Below are 17,718 nucleotides of genomic sequence, written 5' to 3'. Positions count from 1 at the left end.
TCTATCCCTCTCTCTGACTCTCTTTCTGTCTCTGTAAAAAAAAAAAATCCATAGCAATATGTGGTGGTATTGAAAAATTTCATAAATTCAGATTGATTATGGATCCAAAAGTTTTGGTGAGACTTCACACTGATGTGTTTTGTGTATAGATTTACTGATGGTAATCAATAACACATCACAATCAAAAGTTAAAAAATGAAACATTTAAGCTTAAAAGCATTCAGAAATATCTTCCTAATGTAGTCTTTGGCTACACCTGACTTGTGAAAGTACTTTATCCTTTTCCACTAAAAAATTTGAATGTGATGTTTTAAATGTGCCCTATAACATGTCTTTGAATTCTTTGTCTAAAAAAATACAGAAAGCTTTGGAAAGTGTCAGACTTTCAGCAATCAAAGTACATATGGTAAAAAGATACCTTTTTTAGAGGTTCAGTCTGCCTAAGAAATCTTTTGACCATTAAAATTCATGATAACTTGACTCTGAAGAAACAGATTTGAGTTATTTGAGAAAATGAATATATCACTCATAGGCATCATTTTAGCAAGTCACTTAAACCCTTCAAAAATGTGTCTTTGCTGGTATCAGTGGCAGAAGGAAATGATATCATCTCATCGTTCATGTCATAACTTAGGACAACACTTTCACTGTTGTCGAATAGCTTACATCAATATATTTCCTTTAACTAAAGCAGTGGTTCTCAACCTTTCTAATTCCGTGACCCCACAATACAGTTCCTCATGTTGCAGTGACCCCAAACCAAAAAATAATTTTGGTGGCTACTTCATAACTGTAATTTGGCTACAGTTTTGATTCGGAATGTAAATACTTGATATGCATTATGTATTCTCATTGTTACAAATCAAACATAATTTAAACATAGTGATTAATCACAAAAACAATATTTAATTATATATTGAGAAATATTTATTACTAATGGACTTCCTTACCTAGTGTATTGGGGCTACCATTCCGTAAATAGCTGCTTAACTAATGGATCTGTTTTTTCCAGATTAGTGGCAAGTTTTCTATATAGAACAGTGTGAACTACGTCATAGGATACACTGCAGTTTCTGCACAGCATGGTATCTTTCAGGGCTCTTTCACACTATAAAGTAGCGGTTTCTGCGGTGGAATCCACATCTCATTTATTTCAATGGGAGACCCGTGGATTCTGCAGAAGAGAGATCCCCTGTACGGCAGAAATGCAGTTCCGACACATTTCTTCCTCTCCTATTCAAGTCAATGGGAGGCCGCAGCAGATTCCGCTCAAATATAGAGCATGTTGCTTAATTTTTTCCATACTAGAACTTTTCCTAGAGCAGAAAAATTCCAAAGGTGGAATCCGCCACCCCCAATAGACTTCTATAGGAGACAGATCTTTTACACTGCAGAATCCGCACAGCAGATTCCTCAGTGTGAGGCCTCTTTCAGTCTATTGGGGGTGGCAGATTCCACCTTTGGAATTTTTCTGCTCTAGGAAAAGTTCTAGTATGGAAAAAATTAAGCAACATGCTCTATATTTGAGCGGAATCTGCTGCGGCCTCCCATTGACTTGAATAGGAGGGGAAGAAATGTGTCGGAAACTGTCATTTCTCCGCCTCTTATTGAAATCAAAAGGAGGCTGTGTGGTAACCCGAGATTCTCAGGAGCTCTCTTCCACAAAATCTGCTGCACTACCAATGAAATCAATAGGAGGCGGATTCAATGCCAAAAACCACTGATTTCAGCAGTTTCCTCATTCAGAATATGGGAAAATAGTGGGAGATATGGAAGATAATTATACATTGGGGACAGTGTGAACTACATCTTCTAGTGGTCTCTTATAGTATAGACCAGGGGTCTCAAACTCGCAGCCCGCGGGCCTCATGCGGCCCGCCAAACAATTTTGTGCGGCCCACAGACTAATCCACAAAGTTCAAAATATTTTGGATAAAATCAAATAAGCCTAGGGGCCTACTTGTATTTTTCATTTCTCTAGCATCATAGCTAGATATTAGCTTAGTTAACAGCAGTTGTGATGCGAACTACAGTTTCTGGTCGTTTTGTGACACTGAGTAAACTGCATGTACGATTGTGCTTGTTGTACTGATTTTTTTTTGTTTTCAACTGCAGTGAGAAAAGTGTTGCGTAACAGTTGCCTTTTGTAGACCTAGTGCGGCCCGCCGAACGGCTGTGATCTTGCTCTGCGGCCCACATGCTGAGTTGAGTTTGAGACCCCTGGTATAGACCGATGTAGTTCACACTGTGTAAATGTATGGTGCTTTGTGTAAATGTAAGCTGCTTTGTGTACTGTGTAATAATTACACACAAAGCACCTTACACTTACACAGTATTGTGTGTATGGTGTGTGTACTGTTTTTACATTATTAACCTTTTTTTACACCAGCAGGCTGTCTCGCAGGCTCTCTTGGCTCTCCGCCTCTTGCCTCTCCACCTCCTAGGCTTCTGTCCTCCGGCGCTTGCTGCACCCGCGCACTGATGACGTCAGCAAGCACCGGACACACGTAATGCACTGCTATGGACTGTGGAGCATCCCCCCTGCTTCCCCCGCCCCTTAGGCCCCAGACAGATGATGCAATCACGTCTGCGCATGACCGCAGGCATTCAGTTTGGACTGCACATCCATAATGGTGTGCGTTCAAGCTGAATAGCGCTGCTGCAGATGGTAGCACGGCTTCTCAGCAGCTAAAGCCATCAGAAATATGTATTTTCCAATGGCTTTAGGCGACCATGTATTTTGGTCATTCGACCCCCACCGGGGTTGTGACCCACAGGTTGAGAACCACTGAACTAAAGGGTATTTTTTTTTTTGTATTTTTCTGAAGCCAGAAACGGGGAAGCAGTCAGACAGACTCCAGCATGCGCCCGACCAGGATCCACCCGGCATGCCCAACAGGGGGCAATGCTCTGCCCATCTGGGGCATCGCTCTGTTGCGACCAGAGCCACTCTAGCGCCTGAGGCAGAGGCCACAGAGCCATCCTCAGCACCCGGGCAAACTTTGCTCCAATGGAGCCTCGGCTGAGGGAGGGGAAGAGAGAGACAGAGAGGAAGGAGAGGGGGAGAGGTGGAGAAGTATATGGATGCTTCTCCTGTGTGCCCTGGCCAGGAATCAAACCCAGGACTACTGCACGCCAGGCCGATGCTCTACCACTGAGCCAACTGGCCAGGGCCTAAAGGGTATTTTTTAAAATATGATTTTTTAACTCTAAATTTTGTGTATATTTACAAAAATTCAATTTTTAAATAAATTTTTAAAGAAAGAGAGAGCAAATATCTGACCACACATTTCTTTAAGGATTAGTTTTCTTTTATATTTACTTTTTCTTACATTAATTATAATTTATGATTTTTCTATTTCTTGAAATTCCCCCCAAATTTTTACTATTGTGGGGTTTATGAGGAAATAAATTCCACATCAGCTGTATAATGGGGTAACAAATGTCCATTTCTTAATTTTTTTTTAATTTTTTTTTTTTTTACAGGGACAGAGAGAGAGTCAAATAGAAGGATAGATATAGACAGACAGATAAAAATGAAGAGAGATGAGAAGCATCAATCATCAGTTTTTTGTTGCAATATCGTAGTTGTTCATTGATTGCTTTCTCATATGTGCCTTGACCGCGGGCCTTCAGCAGACTGAGTAAGCCCCTGCTTGAGTCAGTGACCTTAGGTCCATGCTAGTGAGCTTTTTGCTCAAGCCAGATGAGCCCGCGCTCAAGCTGGCAACCCTGGGGTCTCGAACCTGGGTCCTTCCGCATCCCAGTCAGATGCTCTATCCACTGCGCCACCGCCTGGTCAGGCAATTTCTTATTTTAATAAGAATAAGAGCCTAACTGGTTTGCTCAGTGGTAGAACATTGGCCCAGCATGTGGATGATCAGGGTTTAATTCCTGGTCAGGGCACACAGGAGAAGCAACCATCTGCTATCTGCTTCTCCATCCCTCTTTCTTCTCTCTCTCTCTCTCTCTCTCTCTCTCTCTCTCTCTCTTGATTTACCTCCTACAGCCATGGCTCAATTGGTTTGAGCACATCAGCTCTAGGTGCTAGGGACAACTCCATGAAGCCTGTGCCTCAGGTGCTGAAAATACCTCAGTTGCTAGCATGGCTCCAAATGGACAGAGCATTGGCCTTAGACAGGGTTGCTGGGTGGATCTGGTCGGGAGGCATATGGAATTTCTTCTCATTTGGAAAAGAAGAAAAAATTAATAATAATAAAACTACATTCTCATTAGATGAATGTTAGTTTTTATGAGTATAGGTGAATGTGATATTTAAAGAATTAAAATATTGAAAGTTTTGTTATATATTTTCATGTTTGCAATTTTTTCCAGAGAGATAAAATTTTTTATTAAGCCTTTTTATTGCTATCATAAAAAATAATCATAATTATAGCATATGATAACAATGTCTTAATAATTCTTTAAAGTCTACATTTGTTGATAATAGGATAATTTTTAGTGAGTTGAAGTTTTTTTTTTAACAGTTTAATTGTGAAAGTTAATTATATTCATAATTTATAAGAAGAAGGCTCTGACTAGTAGCTCTGTTGGTTAGAACATCATCCTAAAATACCAAGGCTGTCGGTTCAATCCCCAATCAGGGCACATAAAAGAAGCAACCAATAAATGCACAACTGGTATATATTTTGGGTGATCAAATATAATCAATTTGTTTTAGAAAATTGTTTATTTTATTCAGTACTATATCATTTTAAATAAGTTTATCATATATTGATTTTACTTTTCAATACCATAGGATATACACACAACACATGCTTTATTGTACTTCTAAAAATTTTTCTTTGGTATCTGTTCATAAATTTGTGAAAATACTGAAATCTTTTCATGCAGACATCCAAAATATTTTCTAAATATTAGATCTAAGTATTAAGCACTTGCTAAGTTTTACATATTACACATTGCAAATAATATTTGTTTTGTTATATATTTTTGTCATTGTTGATGATTACATTTTCAATAAATGATTCCCAAATATAATAACAGATGGTATTATTTTTATTTATTTACTTATTTTTAATTTAGTGAGAAGAGGGGAGGTAGAGATACAGACTCTTGCATGTACCCCAGTGGGATCCATGCCACAGCCCATTAGGTAATTAATGATACTTTGTCCATCTGGGACATTGTTCTGTTGCTCAGCAACCAAGCTCTTCTTAGCACTTGAAGCAGAGGCCCTGGAGCCATCCTCAGTGCCTGGGGCCAACTTGCATCACTTGAGCCATGGCTGCAAGAGGGAAAGAGAGAGAGAGAGAGAGAGAAAAGCAAGAGGGGGAGTGGTGGAGAGACAGATGGGCACTTCTTCTGTGTGCCCTGACCAGGACTCAAACCCAGGACATCCACACGCTGGGCCAATGTTCTGCTACTGAGCCAATGGGCCAAGGCCTCTGATGGCTTTAAAAACAAATCTAAATCTTTATTTTTCTTTTAATTAGTCATAAAAGTTACTCAGAAAATCACTGTTAAAATTTACAATAACATTCATTATGAGGAGAAAAACAAACTTTTGTTACGTAGATGAGAGAACAAATACAAATAAGATCAACTGAAGAAACAATGACAAACCTCAGAAGAAGTATAAAAACATAATATAATTCAAAATAATGAGCCACATAGAAGAATAAGAATAAAAATCTTCTTATTGTTTAAATTACCTGAGCAATAGAGCATGGACTATATAACAAAATTACACAGCCTTGAAGACAAAATCTATTACATTAAAACAAAGCTAACACATAAAGAAAAAAAAATGTTTGAAATATTTGTTATTGACAAACTCTAATAGAGTTTAAAAGGAAAAACACAAATTTAAATGATCACAAGAAATAGAGAGGAGAATAAAGAGGGAGAGAGTGAGGGAGAGGGAGAAGGAGAGAAGGAACAAGCCACAATACAAATCTAAGAGATAGGACATATACATAGTTAAATAATAAAAAGTATTTGGGGACAACTTATTAAGGCTATTAAGTACTGAGTTGAATTCAAAATGATCACTGGATCAGCCAAACAATCATAAATAAAATAAAGTACTTGAAAAAGACAACCCCTGTTTATAAGCAGATGAAGATAAACCTATCTTTCAAAAATTCTGCAACTATACTTTATAAAAAATACATTGAAAAATAAGAAAAATGTTTCTGGCTTTCAGTTTCATGGGTACAGGACTTAGAGGTCCCCAACCCATTCTAACAATAAATAAGAAGCTGGACAGAACTTAAAATCAACTCTTTCTGGATCCTGAAGACAGATGAGGACACAGGGTAAACCACTGCCCTTGAGATAATAGAAACCAAGCCCTGACCTGTTGGCTCAGTGGTAGAGCATCAGCCTGGCATGTGGATGTCCCAGGTTAGATTCCCGACCAGGACACATGGGAGAAGTGCCCATCTGCTTCTCCACCCTTCCCCCTCTCCTTTCTCTCTCTATCTCTCTTCTCCTTCCACAGGCAAGGCTCCATTGGAGCAAAGTGGGCCCGGTCACTGAGGATGGCTCCATGGCCTCTGCCTCAGGCTCTAGATAGAATGGCTTCAGTTGCAATGGAGCAACACCCCAGATGGGCAGAGCATCGCCCTTTAGTGGTCAGGCTGGGTGGATTTCAGTCAGGTGCATATGGGAGTCTGTTTCTCTGCCTCTCTGCTTCTCACTTCAGAAAAAAAAAAAGATAATAGACACCAGTGTAGAAATACCCTTGTAGAGCAGAGTCCCAGGTGGAAACTGCTGTGAAAATCAGGGTGAGTGGTAGTGAAACCTAAACTGTCCTTTGTGAATTGCCAGAGGCTTTCTGTGGACCACTCTAAGAGTTAAAACCTCTAGGAGATCCAGTCAGTGTACAACAAAATACCTCTGCAAACCTATTTGAATGGATAAAATAAAATCTTTAAAAAAGAACTGACAATAATACCAACTGCTAGCAAAGAAGCAGAGCAACAAGAACTCTCATCCACTGCTGTTGGGAATGAAAAATAATACAGTTCACTTTGGAAGAAAATTGGTAACTCTTAACAACCTAAACATAGTCTTACCATATGATCCAGAAATAGTGATTTGAAGTATTTACCCAACTGATTTGAAAATTTATGTTTGCACCAAAATATGCATGAGAACAAAAGCAAATAAGTCATCCAATAGGTGAATAAAATAACTATGGATATTTACACAATGGAATATTTTCAACAATAAAAATAAATGAGCTATAAAACATGCATACTCATGAATGGTCCTTTAACAAATATTGGTAAGAAAAGCCAATATGATTCTAATGAGACAATTTGAAAGTGCAAAGCTATAAATCCAGTAAACAGATTAGTGGAACAGTGGTAAGTTATCACAGGTGATTGGGATACAGGGAGGGTGAAATATATGAAGTACAGGAATTTTTTAGTTGGTGAAAATATTTTATATGATACCATAATGGTGAGTACTTAACATTATGCATTTGTCAAAACCTAAAGAAATGTATTGTACAAGAAGTAAACCTGAATGTACATTTAAAAATATATATTTTAAAAATTCTTATAAAATTTTGGGAATGTAAGAAAAATGCAGACAGTGGTAGAGGATCTAACTGTATTATGAATACAAGCAACAACTTTACTAAAGCATATTTAGAGAAGTAGTGCTAACATATAATATTAGAATGCCTGTAATACTAAAGGCAAACTGATGTGCACATGTGCACTGTATTTTAACTGATAAAGTTTTCTCAAAGAGAATGGAGATTAATATTTCTAATGCAGCTATAAATGTACACTAAATTGAAAAATGAAGGAAGTGGAGAGTGGTTGGTGGTAGCCAGTTTTCTCACCGTTGGAGAGCTGGAATTTACAGATATGCAAGGGGAGGAGTTTACAATGATCCATGTGGTGATGGATTAAAGTTGGAGACATCACGGTGAACTCATGTTTAGCATGACAAATGTACAGATAATGACATCAAAATATTTATAAATCTATGTATGCCCACAGGTTCATTTTTAATTTTATTTATTATTATTATTATTATTATTATTATTTTTACAGAGACAGAGAGAGAGTCAGAGAGAGGGATAGACAGGGACAGACAGACAGGAAAGGAGAGAGATGAGAAGCATCAATCATCAGTTTTTCGTTGCGCGTTGCGACACCTTAGTTGTTCATTGATTGCTTTCTCATATGTGCCTTGACCGTGGGCCTTCAGGAGAGTGAGTAACCCCTTGCTGGAGCCAGTGACCTTGGGTCCAAGCTGGTGAGCTTTTGCTCAAACCAGATGAGCCCGTGCTCAAGCTGGTAACCTCGGGGTCTCGAACCTGGGTCCTTCCGCATCCCAGTCCGACGCTCTATCCACTGCGCCACCGCCTAGTCAGGCCACAGGTTCATTTTTACATACATATATTGCATTGCTCTCCTAGCTGAGAATCTGTGAAAGCAAAGAAAACCCAGTAGCAACAAGCACACATAACACTCAGATGTTAGTTTCTAATACCATTCGTCAATAAAAGTAGTCAGAGTTCCTTGAAGAAGTAGGTAAATCTAGGACTGGGTTTTGTAACATACAGGATGAGGCTGGAGAACCTTGTAGTGTCAGAAAACAAAGAGCTAGAAAAGGAGGGAGAAGACAAAGTTTGTACAGAAGACAAACACCATGGAGGTGGAGGTATGTCAAAAGGACACAGCTGCCAAACAAAAATAATTCCCAATGGCTAAAACTGTAAAAATTTGAGCAAGAAAATACATAAAGTTGTATTGGATTATATTCTAGAATATAAAGTTAATATTTATGAATTTATATTGATATAAATGAATAATTGAATAAGTAAAAGAGTAAGAACAGAAAAATCTTCCATGCAAAAGCATTCTAAATACTATATGTAAATACTTTGCCCTAAAAGAGGGGAAGCATAACTTTATCTTCTTAAATGTGGGCTGTGCATAGTGACTTCCTTCCAAAGTGTACAGGATCAAAAGTGTGAAAAACTAATGCTAACTAACACTACATCAGTCAAGTGATCAAGTCCAACTTTCAATTGGAAATATTATGGTATTAGTTATTTTCCTTATATATAATTTAAATGGCACTTTATTTACATTTGTGGTTTTGATCTCCAAAACTTATAACCTCAGTGTGCTCATGCCAAGTACATAAAAAAAAATAGTATTTTTAGGGGCATTCTTAAAAAAAAAAAAAAAAAGGAATAAAAACAAAACTGACCAGAAATAACTTCAAAAAAAATGTCAAGATAATCAAAAAGAAGAAAAGAAAATATGTCAATTGTTACTAAGGAGACATGATGATACCATAAGGGAGAAAAAAAGGAAAGTAGATAAACCCCAGGAAATTTCTATACAGTGTGGTTTTATTTTATTTTTTTTTTATTTTATTTATTAATTTTTAGAGAGGAGAGAGAGAGGGAGAGAGAGAAAGGGGGAGGAGCTGGAAGCATCAACTCCCATATGTGCCTTGACCAGGCAAGCCTGGGGTTTCGAACCAGCGACCTCAGCATTTCCAGGTCGAAGCTTTATCCACTGCGCCACCACAGGTCAGGCTACAGTGTGGTTTTAGCTAACAATATTGATTCATTGATGGAACAAATGCATCAGGCGAATACACGATTTTAATAATAGCTTAAACTTGGTTGTACTATTTTTTGTTTTTTCAAGTAAATCTAAAACTGTTTTTTACAATAGTCATTTAAAAATAGTTTAAAAATGTGAAATAAAACAAACTTAAAGACAAGTATAACATCAACGATTAAACTTCCAAATGAATTTCAAGCTTCTTGACTTCCCAGTCCAGGCCCCCTCAAAGTCTGCAAGAAAACTTAGCTTCTTACAAAGTCTATAAGAATGCTTAACCTTCTTATCATCTCCTCTTCCACAGTTATTTACATTGCTGCTTTTGCATTCTCAGAGGCAGAGACCGTAACAACACACCAATAATAGTAATAAAATTCTAACTATTAGTGGCCATGAAAGATTAATTGATTGAAGTATGAAAAAAATCTCTTTCAGGGGACAATTTGTATATGAGACCAGTGTATAAATAATGGGCATTAGTTATATTAGCCTACAATCATGTAGTCAATTAATTTGGTGTGTACTGAGATTTTTTATATTTAATATAATAGAGAATCGATCTTATTATTTTTAAGACACCACTAATAAATTCACATAGTTTAACATTAATTTTATTAAAACATGATAGAAAAGTAATGTTGCCTCTAGTATGGGAAAATATTTTTTTGAAGACAACTTATGCTGTGCACAAAATACAGTTTAAATCCTGCGCACACAGGAGACAGCAGTTGGCACATGCTCTTCAGTTTGACAACTCAACTTCAGTTTTATACAGCTCAGCACATCTATATTAATCCATCAACCACTGTTATTGCTCAGAACAGGAGGATCCGTACTTAGGTATTTGTGAGAGCTGCAGTAGTTAAGTGGAAAGGTTCTATAACATGTAGACTGTTGAATTGGATTAAATTTTGTAATTTCCTTTCTTCCTTCTCCCACTCCAGCCAAATGGTAATTTGAAAATTAACTTGTTAAAATAGTTCTTTTTATTCAAGTAGTAAAAAAAATTCTCTAAGTAATAATACATACAAGATACTCCAAGATTTGCAGAAATGTATGCATTTTTTTTATTTAAAAATATGTGTTTTCTTAAAAATTCTGGTGTGTATCTTTATGGCACAGATTATTTTTCTTTTATTTTTTCTTTTTTTGGTTTCAGGCAAAGGCTTTTGTTTGACCTCTTCTATATTTGAAAAGATTCATTGAAAATCATATTACTTTATTTTGAAAATGACATATTGAAGTTATAATTAAAATAATTTCAGATATAAGCTTGGATTCATTGTATTTTTGTTTAAAAATCTTGGAGAACAGTGTAAAATATATGACTAACCACTGTGCTGCAGATCTGAAACTAATCCAAAATAATATTAACTAAAAACTATAATTTTTAAAAAAATCTCAATCTTGCAGTATAACTCTTTAGAGGTTGCATTATCATGGAATGAAAATCATTATGCATTCATTGTTTTGTCACACAGATGTTTGAATTAATTGGCATATTGTCATAATCTATGGTGGCAGAACTTGGAATTGATGATTAGTGATAGAAGTTATTACACTACATTGATGATACTATTATAGCTACTTTCTTTGACAAAGATGCTCAAGAAAAACTGAGTAAGTACCTTAGTCAATCCTATGATAAATGGAGACTTTAGGTAAATTCAGTGTCCAACCCAATTAATGAAATCTTTGGGAATTAGTTGGCCTTGAGTAACTAGAGACCACCCTCATATTGTGAGTAATATGGTATTATCCTGCACAGACATTGTCAATAATCAAGAAACTCAGAGGCTAGCCTGTTTTTGTTGTTTTACCAGAAAGAAATCTGAATTTAAATGGGGCAAATGAAATACTAAATAATTTATAGAGTGGTGGTACAGACAGTCCCACTCCGACCTTCTGGTCCAAAATCTCAGATAGTATTCTAAGCATCTGCATTCATAATATATGCAGATGAGATGTGTGTGTGTGTGTATGTGTGTGTGTGTGTGTGTGTATGTGTGATAGAGACAGAGAGAGGGACAGATAGGGACAGACAGAAAGGGAGAGAGATGAGAAGTATCAATTCTTCGTTGCAGCACCTTAGTTGTACATTGATTGCTTTGTCATACGTGTCTTGACCGTGGAGCTACAGCAACTTAGTGACCTCTTGCTCAAGCCAGCGACCTTGGGCTCAAGCTGGTGAGACCTTACTCCAGGCAGATGAGCCCGTGCTCAAGCCGGCGACCTCGAGGTTTCAAACCTGGGTCCTCTGCATCCCAGTCCAATGCTTTAAGCACTGTGCAACTGCCTGTTCAGGTGATAATGAGATTTTTAAAAAAATATAATGCTACTCTTGAATTTTGAACTTGTAATTGGCCATTTGAAAGATAGCTGCTACTTTATTATTAAGCATTGGTCAAAACAGTCCACACTTCTGAAGAGCATCATATAATTCTGAGCACTGATGTACCCAATCATATCTTGAGTAATTACAAAGAAACATTAAGATAGTTATGGAGAAGCACACCAAAGCTCACTCTTTATGTGGAAATGGTGTATTCAAGATCACATTAAAGAATGAATTTCAGTGAGTAGTGCACTGCATACATAAGAAGGTTGTGCCACCACCCGTAATGCCAACCACCAGCCTTCCAAATACATTACCTTTGGCTATTGTGTGATCTGAATTTAATGAATTCTCTCCTATCCAAGACAGAATAGCCTGCCTGGTTCACAGTTGGGAGTGTCCAGATTGAAGACCACATTTGTTCTTTTGAAATAAGCATCATTCTGACTGTATTCAATAAAACTTGATGGAAGAATGTTAAGGTAAGTCTGTGCATTGGGCAGAGATACAAGCTGTTTATTTAATAATGCAATAAAATTAGGCTCCCAGTTTTAGGGGATCATTTGAATTTTTACAGACTCTTGGGCTTTAGCCAATGGATTTGCTATATTATCGTACAAATAAGCCATGATGATTAGACGAAAAGGAACCCAATATATGGTACTCATTTAAAGAAAAAAAATGGATAATTAAAGAGAAAATAAAGTGAGATATGGGGATGCCCTTAAAAATTAATAAAAAAGTAGAAAAATAAAAAGAAAAATAATCCACGTCCCAGCTCAAAAAATGATTGGAATTTTAAGGCTGAAATCTGAATACAATTCTTTATCAGTTCTAAATTAACATTCATGAATTAGTTGGATATGCTGTGCTCAGGCTGTGCTCCATGGTCATGGACATGACTTTTCTCTTGGACTAAATGATATGACTAATATAAAGCATATACTCAAAGTCAAAAGAAGTAAAATAATTTGAAAACAAAGTAGGGTATTTTTTTCTTAGGTTTTTCACAGTGTTCATTACTTTCTTAAATAATATACGATTTACTCTTTCATGATCTATTGTTTACTGCCTGTCGCTTCTCACTGGAATATAAGATTCATGAAAACAAGAATCTATTCTTGCTTCATTGATTTATATTAAAACCTTTTGATACTGACAAAATAGGTGAACAACGTTATTAAATTAATGAATGTGTTCAAAGTCAGTTATGAATCAGTTTCAAGGTACTATGGACCATTTACAAAATAAAACCATAAGCATTCTGGATGGGGTTATGTAGCTGTGCTTGTATGACTTGTAGAAGTAAAGAAGGAGAAAGAGAAAAGAGAGTAGAAGAGAAAAGGAAGTGGCAACTTATGGGAATAAAAAGAAGAGAGAAAAGAAAAGAGTGTAAGATTCACTCATCTTTAAAGCTCTCTTATTTCTCGTTTTTATGATCCTTGGTTTTTTATCTTTCTGGATTCCTAATGAATTATCTAAGAGACCCCAGTACATAACTACACTAAACAACATATTTCTCAACCACTTAAAAATTAAGTTCACACATGCACCCACACACACATTCCTGATGAATTAGAATGAGTTCCTTAAAATCTAACATAAAATACTTTTCCTAGTTCAATATAATGGGAATAATATCATAGTAATAATGTCATTTTAACAGCAAACAGAGCTGTTCTTATTTTTCCTTAAAATAACTGCCACCCATTGACATTTCAATTTTTTTTTAATTTGATGCTTTTGGAGATAAATAGTTTTCTCATTTCCAATAAAAACTATGAAAGTAAAATTGAAAATGTTAGAAAATTTTCAGTAACACATTACTTCTAATCTAGAATAGTTATAATTAGAGTTGACTGTGTTCTCCCTTTAACCTTGCAGAAACAATAAATGTTAATGAGGCACTTTTAATTTTGTGTCTGGAGCTGCTCACATGCAAAAATCATTAAAAATGTACCTGCTAACATCTGTGGTGCCCACAGACCTTACATAAAGGTTCAACACATTACTCTTAATGATGCACAAAAATATTTCTATGTTGACAAAATATATACTTGTAACTCTAATTCCTCACTTCTTATAAAAAGTTAATAAAAAGATTCTAAGATTGGTATAATATTTAACACAAAATAATCTAATTAATGTAAAGTTTGGTAATAATAACTAAAAGAATAAGGTCACATGGTGAAGAATATTTAATACTTCAGTTGAGTTTTATTATCTATTCAGCAGTAAATAATGAGACCTTGTGTTTTTTTCTGAATGTGTTTTTAAAGTTAAGGAATTTATATTATAAAGGTTTATCTAGGATAAATGTGTTGGATCTGTTAAAATAAAGCAAAACAACTCAGGCAGAATAATACAGATTAAGATGAGTAGCAATACAGTTCATAGTTCATAGTTCATAGTGCCACGGGGACAAAAAGAATGACTAAAATAAGTGTAATAAACCAAAACATTTATAATGTGAATGACTTCTCTTCTATCCATGTGTGGTAGACAGAATAATTGATCCAGAAAAATGTCCTCATTCTAATCTTCTGAAGTTGTCAGTGTTGGGTTTTATGGCAATAATCAATAAATAAACAAATAAATAAGGTTGAGGATGGTATTAAGATTGCTAAACGGCTGAGTTTATAATGAGATTATCTGTAAATATTCAATTGGTTCAATATACTTTTATTTTTTATTTCCAAGTGAAAGGAGGGGAAATAGAGAGACATACTTCTGCATGCACACAACCAGGATGCACTAAGTGACCCCTATCCGAGGCCAATGCTCTGCCATTCTGAGGGCATGTTTGCAACTGAGCTATTTTTAACACATGAGGCAGAGGATCCACAGAGCCATCCTCACTCAGTGCCCTGGGCTGATGTGCTTGAATAAGCTGAGACAGAGCTGCAGGAGAGGAAGAAACAGAGAGAGAGAGAGAGAGAGAGAGAGAGAAGGAGGAGGGGTGGAGAAACAGATGGTCACTTCTCTTCTGTGCCTTGATTGGAATTGAACTTGGGACATGACATCTACATGCTGAGCTAATGCTCTACCATTGAGCCAACTAGAGAGGGTCAGTTCAGTGTACTTTTAAGGGTCCTTTAAATTGAAAAAGGGGAATAGAGAGGTAAGAATGAATATGTGTGATAAGAAATCAAGATAGCTTTGGTTTTGAAGATAGATGAATAGAGTCTTAAACCAAGGAATGTGGGAATCTATACAAGATGGAAAACACAAGACCTATTATCCTCTTGGACCTCCAGAAAGAACACATCCATATTAAGGTCTTGACATTAGCCCAGTGAGACAGTTTTGGACTTTTGACTTTCAGAAACTATTTAATCATAAATTCATTGTTTTAATCCATACTTTTATGGTAATTTTTCCTTCCCTGATAAAAAACTACATCATTCAAAGCTAGATTCTTTTCTGTTTTGTCCTTTTTCAGGCATTCGGGCTTGAATAAGTTATACATCTTTTATCCTTTTTCTTAATTCCCACCCCTTATTATCAATGCTATACAAATTCCGTCATTAATCTACATCATTTCTGTAGTGAGTAATCTGAATTCAGGTCACAATTACTTCATTTTTAAAGAATTTTTCTAAGTAATGATTTCTTAATTTATTTGCTGAACTAAATTCCTTGGGTATTCCACACTTCCAAAGCTGTCTTCAAGAAGTTGCTGGAGTACCCTCTCTTTGTTTGTATTCTATCTCTACCTATTTAAAAGGTAAAGTGAATTTTATTAGTTACATATATGATTTGAAATACTCAGCCCAGCACTCATAGTCTCTGTGATACATAGCTTTCCAGAAGGCCCTGAAATTCATATCTCTTATTGCAAATGCTCTAAATGATTCCCTCCAATTGTCTGTAAATTTTTCTCATGAATATGATGAGACATCACAGCATAATTATATCATCTTATATGGCAGAGGGATTTTGAAATTTTGAAGAAGTAATTAACATCCTTAACCAGTTGACTTTGAGTGTGTTCAAAATGGACATGATCCTCGGTGAGGCCTTAAAAATGTCAGAGGAAATTGAAGTGAGTTGTTAGGGAGCAGCCTGCTATGCTATGTGGAGAGGGACATGTTGCAGAAGTGGATAGACATTTCTAGGAGCTCAGAACAATCCCAGTTAACAGCTAGCAAGAAGGCACAGCCCTCAGTCCTACTTCAAAAGTAGTTTAATTCTGTCAATAACTAGTAAAAATTGAAAATGACATTGAGCTTCAGATGACATCACAACCCTGGCTTACACTTTGATTTCAGCATGATGACATCTTGAAGAGAAGGTCCAGTGAAAATGTACTAGGTGCATGGAAACTGTGAGATAATAAATAAATGTTGTTTTAAGTTCTTAAATTGGTGATAATTTGACATGCAACAATAGAAAATTATACACTCATAGCGTTCTTTCAAAAAAAAAAACAACTTTTATTTCCTTCTTTCTCTTTGTCCAACTACCCATTGCACAGACCAGAAAGACACACTGATTAGAGCTATGATAGAAATCACGACCCCTGCATCCTTCAAGTCTTTGATGGTACCACTAATCAGCAATCCTGCCAGGAATGAGATATTGCTTTTGGTTTACTGGCTTTCTATCTAAAGGCAGTTCTCATGGCTCCTGCTGGGCCTTTCCCCCTAAGAGCCCTCACTTCACAGGTCAGGGAGCCAATGCTGGGATTCTGACAGTTTCTGAGAATGTATATGCCAATTATGCATTTTGGAACTGGAGAAATAATCAACCAGTAGGTTTGGGAACCCACTGAATCTACTGTGAAATTAACCTGAGTTAAAACTCTACAGATCACCTGATCTTCTTAATCTTTTATCTGAATGGTAAACCAGAGTAATATTTCAAAATTCTTTGAATAGTGATCAGTTCAGAGTATGCATCTAGAAATCCTAGAAAAACAGTTTCTTTTTTCCCATAGCAAAGCTACCCTAGCAAACAGATATAGGTCCCTCTGAGGAAGGTTGAGAAAAACATTAATGGTTTTAATTTTTGCTCTGTACTGGGGTCCTTCCTCTAAGGGACCAAGTCACCCCTTTATTAAAGGGATTTTAGCTATGTAAACAAGCTTAAGTCTGGGAATTAATTGAGGGAGCATGACTCTTGATTTTAGTGATTCAAGTTAGACTTCTGTTTCCTTGAACTACAACTCTTTCACTTACATAAGTCATCTAAGAATTATTATTCTGCTCACCTATTTTTCTCCTAAGAATACCGTGATAACTAGCTGGGTTTGTGGGTTTCTGCAAGTCAGACTATTCTGCCTCCTGCTTTGATTCTGCTTCCTGTTCATTACAGTAACAATGTCCACCTTGTCTATTGCAATTAAATGCTTGCAATAAAGACCTGCCACTTGACCCCTACCACCTTGACATCTAATTATTCTCATTACATTTAAGGATTTCAGTAAAATGGCATCAGTTTTCACTGTCATTTCTGACTTGCTGGGCCTTCCCCACACAGGTATTTCTCACAGCTGTGTTCCCCGGGTGGGTGAACAGGACTTATACAGCAAATCCATCCTAAAATCCCAGTCTCCCTAAGCCTTTGGATACCTTCTTCAACAGCATACCACAGTAGTTATTGCATTTCAACATAACTTAGCGTAGACTACTTTTTGGTCTATGTTTCAGTGTGTTAGTAAGGCAAGCGATTAGAAACTTTTGAACACTTCGAGCTACAACACTGAATTCAGAATTTCTTCTCAGTGGATGCTTATCAGTTAATTTGGTTAGATTTAAATTTATGGCCCTTCCATCATTATCAGACAGTCTTAATATCCACTGCCACACC

This window comes from Saccopteryx leptura, chromosome 5, assembly GCF_036850995.1.
Source record: "Saccopteryx leptura isolate mSacLep1 chromosome 5, mSacLep1_pri_phased_curated, whole genome shotgun sequence".
Taxonomy (NCBI): Eukaryota; Metazoa; Chordata; class Mammalia; order Chiroptera; family Emballonuridae; genus Saccopteryx; species Saccopteryx leptura.
Note: the sequence above shows the minus strand (reverse complement) of the source record.